Source organism: Ranitomeya imitator, chromosome 4 (genome assembly GCF_032444005.1).
Source record: "Ranitomeya imitator isolate aRanImi1 chromosome 4, aRanImi1.pri, whole genome shotgun sequence".
Lineage (NCBI taxonomy): Eukaryota > Metazoa > Chordata > Amphibia > Anura > Dendrobatidae > Ranitomeya > Ranitomeya imitator.
The window spans coordinates 300,265,928-300,286,995 of record NC_091285.1 but is presented as its reverse complement, the minus strand read 5'-3'; the positions used below and the strand labels follow the sequence as shown (position 1 = coordinate 300,286,995).

The following is a 21,068-nucleotide window of genomic DNA, read 5'->3' as shown; positions in this document are numbered from 1 at the left end:
AAAAACCAACGCGTTTCGGAATGACGCGGATTCCTTCATCATCATCATGATCATCATGATGAAGGAATCCGCGTCATTCCGAAACGCGTTGGTTTTTGGCTCCCACTGCGATCCGTAGTGTCTCCAGGGGCACCACGTGACTCAAGAACACGTGACCCGAACGTCACTGCAGGTCCTGCGAAGCATCTTACCAGGACTTTCAAGCTGCGGCCGCGCAAGCGTCTGTCACCGGCCGGGACAGCGCCTGCATAAGCCGCTCGGAAGACCATCATTCTTGTGTCCACAAGCTGAGCATTCAGCAGCATCCATTTGCAGCAACTACGGAGATCTTTCAGACAGCTATCTACATTACAGGTACTGCACTGGGACTACACGTGTAGCTACTACGTTTGTATTGTACTACACACGAGCACTTGTCTGCTACTATACTGATTCTATCTTCAGTCAGCTACAGGTGTTTCACTAACCGCGCTCAAACTACAGGAGCATATCATTTTATCATAATATATTTTTATATATTTTTTACCATTTTGATAAGATTAGTATATATAGTATAGCGGTATCCTCACTATATATTTTTAAACAGGAATTATTTATTGATCTTCCTTTTCTTGTTCCTTTTTCCCCTATAGTTGCTTATTGCACCTGTTTGAGTATATATATACACTCCAAATTCGATCAATGTCCTTCACCTGACAGGTAATTTTGCACTGTGATTGTTTGATTTTTTGTATATATAATAGACAGCGCAGGTTACACGCATTTTTTTATATATTGTATTCATTTTTCTGAGTGTGGTACAGAATATTACCTGCTGCGTCTCACTTCCATCTGCACTAGCGCCGCTATTTTTACTTATTTTGCTAAAAATAATTTGACACTTAAAACAAATTTGATATACAAACAAAAGTAACCAAAAACGACACTTTTTGATTTCAGTAGGTTGGAATGACCTATGCTATACATCAGTACCATCGCCCATGCAATGAACACTAAAAAAAAGAAATAAAAAAATGCCAAAGATATCTTTTTTTGGTTAATTTAATAACAAAAAGGAGACTTTTGCTATGATGAAGCTGTCATGTAGTTTTTTATGCGCTTCACAAAAATCACTAAACCTAAATGGCCCCCTTTTTTTTCTTAGGAGCTGATTGTACATAAAATATATTGTCACTTCTACAGTGTTAAAAATGTTTAAAATATTTGTTGTTTCTATCTCTAGTGATTTTAGCTTGTTAGTGTATAAACTTAAACGATGAGTGAAAATGTCTCTTTCCAGCAATTAATAGTTTCTCATTACGCCAGCCCTGGGTACTGGGGGTCAGTGGTAGAAATGAGTGTGGAGGACTGACGGTGGGTGTTCACCACATGCCCTCCTGCACCTTTTGAAGTTTGTGTGCATCTTATAGGTAACATAGATGTAAGGTGTTGCATCTGTTGCCAGTCAGTAGCCCAAAATAATCAAAGTTGCCTAGTAAGTAGGGAGAATGAAATTTTTTTTTAGAGGACATGATTTTTTTTTCTCTTTGAATGGAGTCGATCCTAATTGTTTTCCGATGAATTCAAAGTTGAGTTGGGAAGCATTTAGATTATTTATTGATTACTAATATATAGCCACCACCATTCTTTAGTCAGATTTTATTTGTTTGTTTTTTTACACATAGTTCTGCTGCAACAGGTGTAGCTTTGTAAGAATGTTCTGTGTGTTTAAGTGGTAGTTTCATCCCTAATTTAATTTTTATTCTACTTGATTGTGTCAAATATGGTTGTCTTATAAAACTAAAAAATTGTCACCATGGATGACGGGATCCACACCTTAGGCCGAAAGCATGATGCCAAAACAAAAGGAAAGAAAGGAGAAAAGATTTCTAAAATACAAAATGTCCTAACAAAATCATCGGACTGTACCATAAAATAATATATAGTCTTAAGATCTATAAAAAGAATTAAGGGGATTTATAATGGAAAAATATAAACTATATCGCACAATTATATGAAGATAGACAAAAGTGCTAAGGTGTTCATATGAGGTATAACAATAGCAGCTAAAGAGACCTGTGCTGAAAAGGTTAGTTAAAATAACAGGTGAGGTAATGCATTGAGTAGAAAAACACAATACGCCTCACAGAGCACATACGCATAAGGCAGAGTATGATTTGTTCACAATGTTTAACCATTCATAAGGCTATTCGATCTAAGAGGAACTGTGGCAAATAGTAGTCCTCTATGAGAGTAGTTCTATATATGAAATAAGTAGAACTTAACCCCTTCATGACCCAGCCTATTTTGACCTTAATGACCTGGCCGTTTTTTGCAATTCTGACCAGTGTCCCTTTATGAGGTAATAACTCAGGAACGCTTCAACGGATCCTAGCGGTTCTGAGATTGTTTTTTCGTGACATATTGGGCTTCATGTTAGTGGTAAATTTAGGTCAATAAATTCTGCGTTTATTTGTGATAAAAACGGAAATTTGGCGAAAATTTTGAAAATTTCGCAATTTTCACATTTTGAATTTTTATTCTGTTAAACCAGAGAGTTATGTGACACAAAATAGTTAATAAATAACATTTCCCACATGTCTACTTTACACCAGCACAATTTTGGAAACAAAATTTTTTTTTGCTAGGAAGTTATAAGAGTTAAAATTTGACCAGCGATTTCTCATTTTTACAACGAAATTTACAAAACCATTTTTTTTAGGGACCACCTCACATTTGAAGTCAGTTTGAGGGGTCTATATGGCTGAAAATACCCAAAAGTGACACCATTCTAAAAAATGCACCCCTCAAGGTGCACAAAACCACATTCAAGAAGTTTTTTAACCCTTCAGGTGCTTCACAGCAGCAGAAGCAACATGGAAGGAAAAAATGAACATTTAACTTTTTAGTCACAAAAATTATCTTTTAGCAACATTTTTTTTATTTTCCCAATGGTACAAGGAGAAACTGAACCACGAAAGTTCTTGTCCAATTTGTCCTGAGTACGCTGATACCTCATATGTGGTGGTAAACCACTGTTTGGGCGCACGGCAGGGCTTGGAAGGGAAGGAGCGCCATTTGACTTTTTGAATGAAAAATTGGCTCCACTCTTTAGCGGACACCATGTCACGTTTGGAGAGCCCCCGTGTGCCTAAAAATTGGAGCTCCCCCACACGTGACCCCATTTTGGAAACTAGACGCCCCAAGGAACTTATCTAGATGCATAGTGAGAACTTTGAACCCCCGGGGGCTTCACAAATTGATCCGTAAAAATGAAAAAGTACTTTTTTTTCACAAAAAAATTCTTTTAGCCTCAATTTTTTTCATTTGCACATGGGTAACAGGATAAAATGGATCCTAAAATTTGTTGGGCAATTTCTCATGAGTACGCCGATACCTCACATGTGGGGGTAAACCACTGTTTGGGCACATGGTAAGGTTCGGAAGGGAAGGAGCGCCATTTGACTTTTTGAATGAAAAATTATCTCCATCGTTAGCGGACACCATGTCGTGTTTGGAGAGCCCCCGTGTGCCTAAACATTGGAGCTCCCCCACAAATGACCCCATTTTGGAAACTAGACCCCCCAAGGAACTTATCTAGATGCATATTGAGCACTTTAAACCCTCAGGTGCTTCACAAATTGATCTGTAAAAATGAAAAAGTACTTTTTTTTCACAAAAAAATTCTTTTCGCCTCAGTTTTTCATTTTCACATGGGCAATAGGATAAAATGAATCCTAAAATTTGTTGGGCAATTTCTCCCGAGTACGCCGATACCTCATATGTGGGGGTAAACCACTGTTTGGGCACACGGCAGGGCTCGGAAGGGAAGGCGCGCCATTTGACTTTTTGAATGGAAAATTAGCTCCAATTGTTAGCGGACACCATGTCGCGTTTAGAGAGCCCCTGTGTGCCTATGCATTGGAGCTCCCCCACAAGTGACCCCATTTTGGAAACTAGACCCCCCAAGGAACTTATCTAGATGCATATTGAGCACTTTAAACCCCCAGGTGCTTCACAGAAGTTTATAATGCAGAGCCATGAAAATAAAAAATAATTTTTCTTTCCTCAAAAATGATTTTTAGCCTGGAATTTCCTATTTTGCCAAGGGTAATAGGAGAAATTGGACCGCAAATGTTGTTGTCCAGTTTGTCCTGAGTACGCTGATACCCCATATGTGGGGGTAAACCACTGTTTGGGCGCACGGCAGGGCTCGGAAGGGAAGGCACGCCAATTGGCTTTTTAAATGGAAAATTAGCTCCAATCATTAGCGGACACCATGTCACGTTTGGAGAGCCCCTGTGTGCCTAAACATTGGAGATCCCCCACATATGACCCCATTTTGGAAACTAGACCCCTAAAGGAACTAATCTAGATGTGTGGTGAGGACTTTGAACTTCCAAGTGCTTCACAGAAGTTTATAACGCAGAGCCATGAAAATAAAATAAAAATTTTATTTTCTCTAAAATGATTTTTTAGCCTGCAATTTATTATTTTCCCAAGGGTAAAAGGAGAAATTTGACCCCAAAAGTTGTTGTACAGTTTCTCCTGAGTACGCTGATACCCCATATGTGGGGGTAAACCACAGTTTGGGCACATGTCGGGGCTCGGAAGTCAAGTAGTGACATTTTGAAATGCAGACTTTGATGGAATGCTCTGCGGGCGTTACGTTGCGTTTGCAGAGCCCCTGATGTGGCTAAACAGTAGAAACCCCCCACAAGTGACCCCATTTTGGAAACTAGACCCCCCAAGGAACTTATCTAGATATGTGGTGAGCACTTTGAACCCCCAAGTGCTTCACAGACGTTTACAACGCAGAGCCGTGAAAATAAAAAATCATTTTTCTTTCCTCAAAAATGATGTTTTAGCAAGCAATTTTTTATTTTCTCAAGGGTAACAGGAGAAATTGGACCCCAGTAATTGTTGCCCAGTTTGTCCTGAGTACGCTGATACCCCATATGTGGGGGTAAACCACTGTTTGGGCACATGTCGGGGCTCGGAAGTCAAGTAGTGACGTTTTGAAATGCAGACTTTGATGGAATGGTCTGCGGGCGTCACGTTGCGTTTGCAGAGCCCCTGGTGTGCCTAAACAGTAGAAACCCCCCACAAGTGACCCCATTTTGGAAACTAGACCCCCCAAGGAACTTATCTAGATATGTGGTGAGCACTTTGAACCCCCAAGTGCTTCACAGACGTTTACAACGCAGAGCCGTGAAAATAAAAAATCATTTTACTTTCCTCAAAAATGATGTTTTAGCAAGCAATTTTTTATTTTCTCAAGGGTAACAGGAGAAATTGGACCCCAGTAATTGTTGCCCAGTTTGTCCTGAGTACACTGATACCCCATATGTGGGGGTAAACCACTGTTTGGGCACACGTCGGGGCTCGGAAGGGAAGGAGCACCATTTGACTTTTTGAATGAAAGATTGGCTGGAATCAATGGTGGCGCCATGTTGCGTTTGGAGACCCCTGATGTGCCTAAACAGTGGAAACCCCTCAATTCTAACGCCAACACACCCCTAACCCTTATCCCAACTGTAGCCGTAACCCTAACCACAACCCTAACCGCAACACACCCCTAACCACAACCCTAACCCCAACACACCCCTAACCCTAACCACAACCCTAATTCCAACCCAACCCTAACCCTAAGGCTATGTACCCACGTTGCGGATTCGTGTGAGATTTTTCCGCACCATTTTTGAAAAATCCGCGGGTAAAAGGCACTGCGTTTTACCTGCGGATTTACTGCGGATTTCACCTGCGGATTCCTATTGAGGAATAGGTGTAAAACGCTGCGGAATCCGCACAAAGAATTGACATGCTGCGGAAAATACAACGCAGCGTTTCCGTGCGGTATTTTCCGCACCATGGGCACAGCGGATTTGGTTTTCCATAGGTTTACATGGTACTGTAAACCTGATGGAACACTGCTGCGGATCCGCAGCGGCCAATCCGCTGCGGATCCGCAGCCAAATCCGCACCGTGTGCACATAGCCTAATTCTAAAGGTATGTGCACACGCTGCGGATCCGCAGCAGTTTCCCATGAGTTTACATTTCAATGTAAACCTATGGGAAACAAAAATCGCTGTACACATGCTGCGGAAAAACTGCACGGAAACGCAGCGGTTTACATTCCGCAGCATGTCGCTTCTTTCTGCGGATTCCACAGCGGTTTTACAACTGCTCCAATAGAAAATCGCAGTTGTAAAACCGCAGTGAAATGCGCAGAAAAACCGCGGTAAATCTGCCATAAATCCGCAGCGGTTTAGCACTGCGGATTTATCAAATCCGCTGCGGAAAAATCCGCAGAGGACCAGAATACGTGTGCACATACCGAAACCCTAACCCTACCCCTAACCCTACCCCTACCCCTACCCCTAACCCTACCCCTAACCCTACCCCTAACCCTACCCCTAACCCTACCCCTACCCCTAACCCTACCCCTAACCCTACCCCTAACCCTAACCCTAGTTCTAACTCCAACCTTAGTGAAAAAAAAAAAAATTCTTTATTTTATTATTGTCCCTATCTATGGGGGACAAATGGGGGGGGTCATTTACTGTTTTTTTATTTTGACCACTGTGATAGATTATATCACAGTGATCAAAATTCACATTGGAACGAATCTGCCGGCCGGCAGATTCGGCGGGCGCACTGCGCATGCGCCCGCCATTTTGGAACATGGCGGCGCTCGGGGAAGAAGACGGACGGGACCCCGCCAGGATCGGTAAGTATAAGGGGGGGAGATCAGGGCACAGGGGGGGGAGATCAGGGCACGGGGGGGCGTCGGAGCACGGGGGGGCGTCGGAGCACGGGGGGGGAGGGATCGGAGCATGGGGGAGAGTGATCGGTGTGCGGGCGGGTGGATCGGTGTGCAGGGGGGGGGGATCGGTGTGCAGGGGGGGTGGTTCGGAGCACGGGGGGGGATCGGAGTGCGGGGGGGTTTGATTGGAGCACGGGGGGGTGTGATTGGAGCACGGGGGGAGCGGGCAGGAGGACGGCGGAGCGGAGCACAGGACGGAGGGGAGCGGGCCACAGATCGGGGGGCTGGGGGGGCGATCGGAGGGGTGGGGTGGGGGCACATTAGTATTTCCAGCCATGGCCGATGATATTGCAGCATCGGCCATGGCTGGATTGTAATATTTCACCATTTTTTTAGGTGAAATATTACAAATCGCTCTGATTGGCAGTTTCACTTTCAACAGCCAATCAGAGCGATCGTAGCCACGAGGGGGTGAAGCCACCCCCCCTGGGCTAAACTACCACTCCCCCTGTCCCTGCAGATCGGGTGAAATGGGAGTTAACCCTTTCACCCGGCCTGCAGGGACGCGATCTTTCTGTGACACAGCATATGCGTCACAGGTCGGATTGGCACCGACTTTCATGACGCATACGCTGTGTCACAGGTCGGGAAGGGGTTAAAAAAGGCTAAACGTAATAACTACCTAATTAGAGATATGACGATTTGCAAACAAAAAAAGCCCAAGGTAGAGAGTATATAGATAAGATACAATATAAGAAGCTGTTACCTTGGGACATGGTAAGTGCCTGTATGCAGGGGTGCCAGTGAGACGTTCAGGAGCCTCGACGCACGTTTCACTGCCTTCGGCATACGCAGCATCAATAGTAAAAAGTTGGTCACACAGGGTTAATAGCTGCGTAACCCGAGTGCGTTACACCGCGCTCCGTTAACACTGACATTAACCCTGTGTGAGGGCTGACTGGATAACTGGAGGGGAGTATGGAGCGGGCACTAACTGCGGGGAGGAAAGAAGCCGCCATATTGCCGCCGGACTATGACCGTTGCTGATTGGTCGTGGCAATGGTCATGGGCGTTTTGCCATGACCAATCAGCGACTTGGATTCCATGACAGACAGAGGCCGCGACCAATGGATATCCGTGACAGACAGACAGAAGGACAGACAGACGGAAGTGACCATTAGACAATTACATAGTAGATATATATTTTAAGATTGCCCTTACTAACGGGTAGGGGATTACTCGCTTGGCACGGGATTGACGTACACGGGCACGATTTTTTCAAACAAAACAGTCCATACGGTTTATTTTGTACAGCATAAACCGCATCGTAAGCCAAGTTGCATATCACTGACTTACATGTAGTCCATTCGTTAACACGTTATCTTCACATTAAGTCTCAGAACCTTAGTCTGTGGTAACTAAACACGCTGGTGCTCCTGACCAGTTGCCGTGGGTTACCACACAGTTCATATCACACAGGTTGCAGCAACTAAACACGCTGGTCTTCCTGACCAGTTGCCGTGGGTTACCACACAGTTCATAGAACACAGCAAGCAATTAGCACCAACATACTATGGTACCTTCTGGGAGCTCCTGCTCCACCTGCTGATTCCTTGTCAGTCCTCACTCTTCCGGGAAAGCTGCCAAACGGGGATCATCAACTTGCCGGGCCGGCACACATTAGTCAGTCCAGACCCACCAAGGACTGTAGCTTCCCCACACAGTAGCTGACACTGGCTCTGCAGATCCCGGTCCTCACCCCGTGCTATTCAGGGATCCGGTCCTACTCCCAGGACCTCCCAACACCCAGGTTGCTCAGGTTCACACAGGTGGCCAGCTCCGTGTCACTGTGCGTTGCTCAGGGATCCGGTCCTACTCCCAGGACCTCACAGGTCACTCACAGCGACCAGACACAGGCTCATACACAGGGACCATATGACCCACACACTGGTCACATTATATACCTTGAACAACTCCCCTGGGAGGAAGTGTGGGTGTGTGTGGCTAGTCTGACCTGCCCATCTCTCATGACTAGCCCTGCCAATCTCCCATTAGAACTTATACATTTACTTGTGGGACTACAGGTCCCAGCACACCAACAAAACTTCAGACTGGCAGCGCAGAGTCCCCTCTGCGACACATATATCGGCCATTCACCACAATGCCGGATTTTGTCACATCATCACATCTATGGCTGCGATTCCCATGCACTCTCACGGCCTCAATACACCTCTGTGCGCATACTGGGGAGACTATGCAGCGCCCCCTACCTGTTACAGGGGTCACTGCATCACAATATATATAGCAAGGATCACATTCACTGTCTCAGGACGAATAGAGCAGATACCTAAATAGTATGTATCTGCAGTTACAAGACTAGAAAGGCAAGTATACACACAGGTAATTATGCAAATATTAGCAACCAGAAAGTATCAATTTGTTGATGATTAAGAATATATATCCATCTAATATATAATTGCCTAGAATACTACTTCCTGCAATTTGTGCCAACTTCCGTGGCTTTGTCCGGAGCTAATGTCCGGAGCTAATGTCCGGAGCTAATGTCCGGAGATTAATTGCCTAGAATACTACTTCCTGCAATTTGTGCCAACTTCCGTGGCTTTGTCCGGAGCTAATGTCCGGAGCTAATGTCCGGAGCTAATGTGCGGAGCTAATGTCCGGAGCTAATGTCCGGAGCTAATGTCCGGAGCTAATGTCCGGAGATAAGTGACGTCAACAGTGTCCAGTGTCTGATTGGTTGCCGCCTGCTGCGAGCGACCAATCAGAAACGTGCCGTACTGTGACACACTCCGCCCGCCATTTTGGTGTGATTTTTGAATTTTTACCTCACAGCAAGTTTCTACTGCGTGGAGGCGGGCCCAGTGACGTTGCTCTTCAAGCTCCTGCCGAATTTCGTCCAAAAAATGATAATACCATTTACCAAAACTATATATATTTAGTTGTGAAGTGGTTCAGTGACATTTTCACACCAATTTTGAACTTTTGTTTAGTGTTTTCTCCATATACTGCCTATTATTCACTGACTGTTATACTGAGAGACTGCCGTTTATTAACCTCTTCTTTGCCACATTGGGTATATTGCTCTATTATTTGCCACATAAGGACATTGTCCATTATTGCCCAGCAATTTCTCTGCAATGTAAATTGCCTATTTATTAATATCTGCATTCCTGCAAAGAACTATTGCCTATTATTAACTGGCTATTTTCCTACTACCTGACACTGCCTCTTATTAACCTGTTGTTTGCCACCACCACGCTTAAAGCTGTTTAGCTTAGCCAACATGAGCTCTAATAGTAAGGATACTAATGACACAGAGCCCAAAGCTGCTGATGGCGCACGTAAGATTAGGTCTGATAGAAAGTATACTAATAATGCAGAGCAAAAAGACGCCGATGCCGCACGTAAGCGCAAACAGCGTGCTAACAAGAGTACAGAGGATAGATGCAAGCGCATGGACACTGTTAAGTATACTAATGACACAGAGTCCAAAGCTTATGATGGCGCACCTAAGATCAGGTCTGATATAAAGTATGGGAATGATGCAGAGCGAAAAGCCGCCCTGATGAAGCTGATGACCTCGATCAATACCCACTTGAGTTTTTGAATTCACTAACACCAACTGGTATGCCTTCACATCGGCTGAAACTTAAAATTGGCACCATTGTCATGTTATTACGTAATGTGAACACGAACAAAGGTCTCTGCAATGGTACGCGGCTCATTGTCACTGCCTTACATGCCAATATCATACTGGCTAAAGTAATTAGTGGGTCAGCAGCAGGAAATGTGGTATTCATTCCACGAATTGATTTGTGTCCATCAGAGACTGGATTACCTTTTAAATTAAGACGGAGACAATTTCCCATCAAGCCCGCATTTGCAATGACCATAAATAAATCTCAAGGCCAGACCCTCCATCGAGTTGGCATTTATCTACCAGAACCTGCTTTTGCCCATGGTCAATTGTATGTTGCTTTTTCCAGGGTGAAGCAATGTTGCAATGTGAGGGTTAAAGTGGATAATACACCACTTCAAGGACAATTATTGGCTGATAGTACTAAAGTCTTCACACGTAATATTGTGTACAAAAATATTTTAGTTTAAACTTAATTTTCTTTTTTTTCATTATTCAGTTTTTCTAATAACATAGACAGCAATAGGCAAATTCTATGTGTAGAGATAAGGAAAAAAAAAAAAAATTAGTGTAGCCATAGACATATAGATTTTAAGTACTTATGTAGGAAACACGTATATAACATACATACTCATTAGCATATAGGGTTAATAACTCTATATCATATCTACATAAATTTAGAAATATGATATATCAATACATATTTTTATAGGTAAGTAGAACACACATTAAGTACAAGATGTAAGATGTGTATCATTCAAATGCCTGTATTTGGTGATAGGAACCTGTATTTGAAGCTCCAGCAGTATAGCTGCTGAGAGATTTCATTTTGTTTTTAAAAAGGGTGAGGTTTTTGTGAACAGGTAAGAGACGGGTGGGATGGCTGTTCACACACATCTCTATCTTCAGGTGTGTTCTGTACATAGAAATAGATATATAGATAGGTACATTTTTAGATAGATAGGGAAAGAATAGAGATTTTGCTTTTACATCAACATTTTTCTGCTATTTGGAGAATTTATGGTGGAAAAAAGGCTATTTCTGCACTTCCTGCCTTAGGGCTGACCCACGCCACTCTTGCTGTAAGTTGCATGCAATGTATACGGAATTTGTACTTCACTTGCGGCAGGTGCGGCACATGTGGTTTCTGCTGTTTTCGCCACAAAATCTCCACTTACCAGTGTTTTTGTTGTGGCTGCATTTAATGCAATTGCCGAAGCCGCGTTTGCTGCATTTACTGCAAGTTAACTCCAAGCTTCATCTACATTGCATGGCACTTGCTGAAAGTGTGTTGTAGGTCAGTTCTTTGGTGCCAAGTGTGGAAGTTGTATTGTTTTTAACATTACTTCTGCAAATATCAGAAACATGCAGATGTGAAAGAGGTCTGAGTATTAAGAAATAGGAATCAGTTAGTTAGGACCCATCAGTTCAAAGGCTACCGTGATGTGGTTGATGGGCATGCTTATATTAGCCCATCGGTGTACTATGAACGTTGATTTCTTAAATTTTACACTTCTGTAAAAATAAACACAAAAATTTGGGTACACAAAAAGGCTTTTATTTCTGTTGTACCTATTAGAATTATTTAAAATGAAGGCTTAGCTAAGCCCAAGAGATGATTAAAAACGTTTCATACCAACCCATCAGATGTAAAATTACTGTGAAAATACCTGATGGGCACACAAGTATGCGCCAGTATGGGTACTAAGAGCCTTTCCACATAATAATGAAATATTTTAAAATGTCATAGAACATACCAATATACATAGTTATTGATACATATTATTTACTAGATTGTGGCCCGATTCTAACGCATCGGGTATTCTAGAATATGCATGTCCCAGTAGTATATGGACAATGATGATTCCAGAATTCGCGGCAGATTGTGCCCGTCGCTGATTGGTCGAGGCGACCTTTATGACATCATCGTCGCCATGGCAACCATTATGACATCATCGTCGTTGTGCCCGTTGCTGATTGGTCGAGGCCTGACGGCCTCGACCAATCAGACACGCGAGATATCTACGTTCTTTATGACATCATCGTCGCTGATTGGTCGAGGCCTGGTGGCCTCGACCAATCAGAGACGCGGGATTTCTACGTCGATGCTGTGCCGGTCTCTGATTGGTCGAGGCCTGGTGGCCTCGACCAATCAGAGAGCCGGGATTTCCAGGACAGACAGACAGACAGACAGACGGAAAAACCCTTAGACAATTATATATATAGATTATTTACATTATTGTTCTTAAGCAAAGAACCGTTGTTGTGGCATTTGCCACAACACGCAAAGTTGTCGTCTGATGTCTTTCATCCCTCCCCTCATAAGCATGTTCATGGATCCTGTGTAACTGTACCTTAAATAACAAGAATTGTCAAGAGCTGGTGAGTGCAGCCATTTTTTGTTCTTTCTTACTATTATTTATTAATTGTATTATTCTTACATTTGAATAAATAAAGTATATATGGATTCTAGACTCCCAATTCTTTAGAATCGGGCTGCCATCTAGTTATTATAATAAAAAATAAAAAAAACTTAACAAGTAATACTTATTCAAATAATAATAAAAAGGTTGTCTTGTAAAGCAGGGCTTTGTATAAGTTTATGAAGAATGTAAACATTTAATGCATAAATGTTGTAGTGCTAGGGATGGAAACATTATGCTATATCACAGATTTGTTTTTCCTGAAAAGAAATCTCTGTGGCATTTAAATAAAATCAATGTGCCGTCCATGCATATTGATATTTTATTACCCAATATGTTTGTTATGTTCTGTGAATTACTTCTAGTGCTTTTGTTGTCCAGAAATGAAATTACTCTTCTGTTACAGTTTCATAGATCAGAAAACATTAAAGTTCACTTCATGTTGGTTAAATAACATGACGATAATTATGATATACTAGATGGTGGCCCTATTCTAATGCATCGGGTATTCTAGAATATGTATGTATATGGCAGCCACATACTATATAGCACAAGCCACGTAGTATATAGGAGCCATGTAGTATATAGCATACAAATAGTATGTGGCCTGTGCTATATAGTATGTAGCTGCTATATACATACATACATATTGTAGAATACCTGATGCGTTGTATATAACGCAACCCACACAGTATCTAACACAGGCCACATAGTATACAGCAGCCATGTAGTATATAACACTGCCCACGTAGTATATAGCAGCCATGTAGTATGTAACACTGCCCACGTAGTATATAGCAGCCATGTAGTATATAGTACTGCCCACGTTGTATATAGCAGCCATGTAATATATAGTACTGCCCACGTAGTATATAGCAGCCATGTAGTATATAGTACTGCCCACATAGTATATAGCAGCCATGCAGTATATAGTACTGCCCACGTAGTATATAGCAGCCATGTAGTATATAGTACTGCCCACATAGTATATAGCAGCCATGCAGTATATAGTACTGCCCACGTAGTATATAGCAGCCATGTAGTATATAGTACTGCCCACATAGTATATAGCAGCCATGTAGTATATAACACTGCCCACGTAGTATATAGCAGCCATGTAGTATATAGTACTGTCCACGTAGTATATAGCAGCTATGTAGTATATAGTACTGCCCACGTAGTATATAGCAGCCATATAGTATATAACACTGCCCACGTAGAATATAGCAGCCATGTAGTATATAGTACTGCCCATGTAGTATATAGCAGCCATGTAGTATATAGTACTGCCCATGTAGTATATAGCAGCCATGTAGCCAACGCAGCCCACACAGTATGTGTGGGCACATATCCCTGTTAAAAAAAAAAAAGAATTAAAATAAAAAATAGTTACATACTCACCCCCTGGGATCCAACGGCGCTGTGGCGATGGACACGCGGCTGCCGCCATCTTCCGTTCCCACGATGCATTGCGAAATTACCCAGAGACCGCTAAGTCTTCTGGGTAATTTCGCAATACATCTCTGGGTCCGGAAGCTGGCGGAAGGCGCGAGCGCATCCTCGGACTACGGAGGGTGAATATAGCAGGTTTTTTTTTTATTATTATTTTTAACATTAGATTTTTTTACTATTGACGCTGCATAGGCAGCATCAATAGTAAAATGTTGGGGACACACAGGGTTAATAGCAGCGGTAACGGAGTGCGTAACCCGCGGCACAACACGGTCCGTCACCGCTGGCATTAAACCTGTGTGAGCGGTGACCGGAGAGGAGTATGGAGCGGGGCACTGACTGCGCGGGAGTACGGAGGGACTAATCCGACTGTGCCCGTCGCTGATTGGTCGTGGCAGCCATGACAGGCAGCTGGCGAGATCAATCAGCGACTTATATTCCATGACAGACAGAGGCCGTGACCAATGAATATCTGTGACAGATAGAAGGACAGACAGACGAAAGTGACCCTTAGACAATTATATAGTAGATATATATATAGAGAGAGAGAGAGAGAGAGAGAGAGAGGAGTTCTACAAACCTCTTCTGCACAAATTGAATTTGTGTAAATGTTTAATAAATTCTCTGATTTTAGTAATGTTGAACATTTGTAATCCTTCCCTACCTAATTCCACTGCTGTGGATTTTCTTCCATCACTACATATCCTGAGTGGTTGATTTACCCACAGACATCTGATTTACATCCGAATGCAGTGTGATTGTTATCCGACTGCAATGCGATTTTAACATGAGCTTTTACATAGAGAAATTCTCTAAGTCATTTACACATCATTTTCAAAGGAAATATTCTTCAAAACAGATAGATATAAGAAAAGCTGGCAATTCAGTTGCCGCATAGTGTAAAATTACAGCCAGAGCCGACATGATAGAATAGATGGATTACATACAGTAAATACACCTAGAATATGTCAGTGACATATACAATTAGTACAGTGTGTGTGTGTGTGCAGCTTACTGTACATGTATTTAATTCATAAAAGATTATTTTTCTGAAAAAAATGGCGTTGGCTCCCACGCAATTTTCGTAACCAGCAGAGGGAAAGCTGACAGGTGAGGGCCATTGTTTATAGCTTGGGAAGGGGGTAATACACATGGAGCTTCCCAGGCTATTAATATCAGCTCGCAGCTGTATACTTAGCCTTTACTGGCAATTAAAATGGGGACCCCTTAAAAAAATGACATAGGGTCCCTCTATAATTAATAACCAACAAAGGCTATGCAGACAGCTGCATGCTGATATTAATAGCCTTGGAAGGGGCCATGGATAATGATTCCCCCAGGCTAAAAACATCAGCTCTCAGCCACCCTAGAAATGGTGCATCTCTAAGATGCGCCAATTTTGGCTCTTGGCCTCGCTCTACCCTCTTGCCCTGTAGCAGTGGCAAGTGGAGTTATAGTTGGGGAGGTTGATGTCACCTTTATATTGTCAGGTGACATCAAGCCCCGAGGTTAGTAATTAGAGATGAGCAGTTTGATGAGTAGAGATGAGTAGTAATTTGAGAAGAACAGATCCTCTGAGAGATATTTGTATTGACCCCTTATATACTTATACATGGTTATTAGATCACCACTCAGTCATCTTTTTTCTAGACTAGTCTCGCAACCAGCAGTACTAGTACGGCGCACCGACCGCGCTGGCTCACGCTGGGCATTATAAACCCTCTGATGCCCCAGTGCAATCGCGATGTCCTGATGGTCCCCATGAAGAAAAAAATTGTGCGGTCAGGCAGAGCACTGGGCATACAGAAAGGGGCAAAGGTTATTAAAATGTACAGACCTTTTATAAAAATGCTGAACATACAACGTGTTTCGGCGGCTGAATGCCGCCTTCATCAGGTGTGGAAAAACATTATTTCCATTTTCCCATTAGGGTTAGGGCTAGGGTTAGGGTTAAGGCTAGGGTTAGGGCTAGGGTTAGGGCTATAGTTAGGGTTGGGGCTAAAGTTAGGGTTAGGGTTGGGCCTAAAGTTACGGTTAGGGTTTAGATTACATTTACAGTTGGGAATAGGGTTGGGGTTAGGGGTGCGGTTAGGGTTACTGTTGGGATTAGGGTTAGGGGTGTGTTTGGATTAGGGTTTCAGTTATAATTGGGGGGTTTCCACTGTTTAGGCACATCAGGGGCTCTCCAAACGCGACATGGTGTCCGATCTCAATTCCAGCCAATTCTGCGTTGAAAAAGTAAATCAGTGCTTCTTCCCTTCCGAGCTCTTCCGTGCGCCCAAACAGGGTTTTACCCCAACATATGCAGTATCAGCGTACTCAGGACAAATAGGACAACTTTTGGGGTCGAATTTCTCCTCTTATCCCCGGGAAAATACAAAACTGGGGGCTAAAAAATAATTTTTTGGGGAAAGTTTTTTATTTATTATTTTCACGGCTCTGCGTTACATACTGTAGTGAAACACTTGAGGGTTCAAAGCTCTTACAACACATCTAGATAAGTTCCTTAGGGGGTCTAGTTTCCAAAATGGTGTCACTTGTGGGGGTTTCTACTGTTTAGGTACATTAGGGGCTCTGCAAACGCAATGTGACACCTGCAGACCATCTAAGTCTGCATTCCAAATGGAGCTCCTTCCCTTCTGAGCCCTCCCATGCGCCCAAACGGTGGTTCCCCCCCACATATGGGGTATCGGCGCACTCAGGACAAATTGGACAACAAATTTTGGGGTCCAATTTCTCCTGTTACCCTCGGGAAAATACAAAACTGGGGGCTAAAAAATAATTTTTGTGGGAAAAATTTTTTGTTTTATTTTTACGGCTCTGCATTATAAACTTCTGTGAAGCCCTTGGTGGGTCAAAGCGCTCAAAACACATCTAGATACGTTCCTTAGGGGGTTTACTTTCCAAAATGGTGTCACTTGTGGGGGGTTTCAATGTTTAGGCACATCAGTGGCTCTCCAAACGCAACATGGTGTCCCATCTCAATTCCTGTCAATTTTGCATTGAAAAGTCAAACGGCGCTCCTTCCCTTCCGAGCTCTCCTATGCGTCCAAACAGTGGTTTACCCCCACATATGTGGTATCAGCGTACTCAGGACAAATTGTATTAACAACTTTTGGGGTCCGATTTCTTCTCTTACCCTTGGGAAAATAAAAAAGTGGGGGCGAAAATATAATTTTTGTGAAAAAATATGATTTTTTATTTTTACGGTTCTGCATTATAAACTTCTGTGAAGCACTTGGTGGGTGAAAGTGCCCACCACATCTCTAGATAAGTTATTTAGGGGGTCTGCTTTCCAAAATGGTGTCACTTGTGGGGGGGTTCAATGTTTAGGCACATCAGTGGCTCTCCAAACGCAACATGGTGTCCCATCTCAATTCCAGTCAATTTTGCATTGAAAAGTCAAATGGCGCTCCTTCGCTTCCGAGCTCTTTCATGTGCCCAACCAGTGGTTTACCCCCACATATGGGGTATCGGTGTACTCAGGACAAATTGTACAACTTTTGGGGTCCATTTTCTCCTGTTACCCTTGGTAAAATGAAACAAATTGGAGCTGAAGTAAATTTTTTGTGAAAAAAAGTTAAATGTTCATTTTTATTTAAACATTCCAAAAATTCCTGTGAAGCACCAGAAGGGTTAATAAACTTCTTGAATATGGTTTTGAGCACCTTGAGGGGTGCAGTTTTTAGAATGGTGTCACACTTAGGTATTTTCTATCATATAGACCCCTCAAAATGACTTCAAATGAGATGTGGTCCCTAAAAAAAAAATGGTGTTGTAAAAACGAGAAATTGCTGGTCAACTTTTAACCCTTATAACTCCCTAACAAAAAAAAATTCTGGTTCCAAAATTGTGCTGATGTAAAGTAGACATGTGGGAAATGTTACTTATTAAGTATTTTGTGTGACATATCTCTGTGATTTAATTGCATAACAATTCAAAGTTGGAAAATTGCGAAATTTTCATAATTTTCGCCAAATTTCCGTTTTTTTTAGCAAATAAACGCAGGTACTATCAAATAATTTTTACCACTATCATGAAGTACAATATGTCACGAGAAAACAGTGTCAGAATCACTGGGATCCGTTGAAGTGTTCCAGAGTTATAACCTCATAAAGGGACAGTGGTCAGAATTGTAAAAATTGGCCCGGTCATTAACGTGCGAACCACCCTCGGGGGTAAAGGGGTTAAAAAGTGTTACTTTTATTTTACAAAATCCCCAAATAAAGAAAAAATCTAATATTTTTCCAATAAATACATTTATGTAAATAAAAAAAAACTATAAAAGTACACATATTTGGTATTGCGGCGTCCGTAACGACCCACTCTATAAAACTATCCCACTAGTTAACCCCTTAAGTGAACGCTGTAAAAAATAAATACAAATTGAGGCAAAAAGCAATGCTTTATCATCATACCGCTGACCAAAAATGCAATAAAACGCGATCAAAAAGATGAATGGAACTAAAAATGGTGCAGCTGAAAACGTCATCTTGTCCCGCAAAAAAACAAGCCAGCATACAGCTCTATCAGCAGAAAAATAAAAAAATTGTAGAGTTCAGAATAAAGCGATGCAAAAATATATTTTTTTTCTATAAAAGTTTTTATTGTGTACAAGTGCCAAAACATAAAAACGGATATAAATCTGTTATCACTGTAATCATAATGCTCCGAAGCATAAAGCTGCCTTACCAATTTTACCACATGTGGAAAGGCATAAAAATATAACCCAAAAAGCAATTCCTGAATTGCTGGTCTTTGTTCATTCTGTCTCCCAAAAATTGAAATAGAAGGCGATCAAAAAATGTTGTGCCCGAAAATGGTAGCAATAAAAACGTCAGCTCGTTCTGCAAAAAAACAAGTAATAATATGACTCTGTTGGCTGAAATATGGAAAAATGATAGCTCTCAAAATATGGTGATGCAAAAACTATTTTTTGCAATAAAAAGCGTATTTTAGTTTGTGACAGCAGCCAAACATAAAAACCTGATATACATCTGGTATTGCTGTAATCGCAGTGACCAGAAAAATAAAGTTTCTTAATCATTTATACCGCGCAAGGAATGGTGTAAAAAATAATTGTAATTTTTCACGTTTTTTCATTCTGCCTCTCTAGGATCGCAGTACGGCTTGGCGCACATTTATCTTGCGCTCTGCGATGAGCGCTTACACCAGGGTTTCCGTGTAAATCATTGAAATTCAGACTGAACCTCTGGCAGATAAGTCCCTATAATGAGTCAGATTGAGACACTGTGGGCGCCATAGCACCTGTGATCTGGCGGTATCGGTCTTTTTAGGATTACATATAAGTGCGGTCGGCCACAGTTTTGTGCACTTATGATAAGGATACCACTAAAGAGAGGCCAGACAGAGTCCAGAGTAACTCTGCTGCCTCATTATGGTGAATGGATCCATTGGGGTTTTTATCTGTTACGACACTCGGAGATTTAGATGGAAACTCCAAAGTAAGTGTTCAGCGTAGAGCAGTGGGTAAATGTGATCATAAATGCTATGTAAAATGTTCCCAATAGAAGCTTCATCTCAATCCACAAAAAAGCAAGCACTCACTGAGGTCCATCGTCCCTTCCGAGCCTGTGTGTGCCTAAACCACGTTTAGCGACCACAAGTTTGGCATTTCTGTAGTGATGAGTGCCCGCCTAATTTTACAGGTGCGTGTCTCCAGAAGCATAAGCTGGGCATAATGTACTAGTCACTACAACGGCAGTTTGCAATTTTCACTCATTAACATCCAATGCTGCTTGTTTCTGGAAAACACCCATGGAGTCAAAATCATCACTACATTTGTAGATAAATTCCCAAAGGGTTATAATTTCCAAAATGGAGTCATTTGAGGGTGGATTCTGCTTTTTTGTAGCACTTATGGGCTCTTTATATGGAATCTACAAACTATTCTAAAATCTGCATTCCAAAGAGGTAAATAGTGTTCCCTCCTGCCCGAGTCTTTCCGTAAGGCTAAGTAGTACTCCACAGCCAAATATGGAGTACTACCGCTTCAGTAGAAATTGTGGGACAAATTTCAGTGCCATTTTAAACCATTTCCCAGTATGAAAATGTAAAACTTGGGGATAATACACAATTTTGGTGGTAAAAATGTAAATTATTTTATCTTCACTGTTCAATGGTATAAAAGGCTGTGACACACTTGTGGTGTCAATGTCATCACTTCACCCATGGATGAATTTATTGCGAGGTTTACTTTGCAAAATTGGGGTCACGTGGGGATTCTGCTGTGTTGGCACTTCAGGAGCTCTGTCAAAGTAACATGGCACCCTCAAACAAGTGCAGCAAAATCTGCACTGTAGTATGGTGTTTCTTCCCATCTGAGCTTTGCACTGTGCCTCAAGACTAGTTTTTACAACATATGGGGTATCTGTGAACTCAGGAGAAACTGTACAATACATTTTGAGGTTCATTTTCTCCTGTTATCCTTGTGAAAATGAAAAATGTGAAGCTAAAAAAGTTTTTTGCTGGAAATATGTGTTTTTTTTTATTTTCGCAGCTTCATGTTATAAACTTCTGTGAAGCACCTGGGGGTTCAAGATGTTCAATAGTAACATAACATAGTAACATAGTTAGTAAGGCCGAAAAAAGACATTTGTCCATCCAGTTCAGCCTATATTCCATCATAATAAATCCCCAGATCTACGTCCTTCTACAGAACCTAATAATTGTATGATACAATATTGTTCTGCTCCAGGAAGACATCCAGGCCTCTCTTGAACCCCTTGACTGAGTTCGCCATCACCACCACCTCAGGCAAGCAATTCC

The 21,068-nt window shown here is 42.1% G+C and overlaps 1 protein-coding gene across 1 annotated transcript in view; it reads left to right on the top strand.

Moving 5' to 3' along the window:
• IMMP2L (inner mitochondrial membrane peptidase subunit 2) overlaps window positions 1–21,068 on the top strand; it is a 1,988,725-nt gene that overhangs the window by 142,852 nt on the left and 1,824,805 nt on the right. The gene's annotated exons all lie outside the window — the stretch shown is intronic.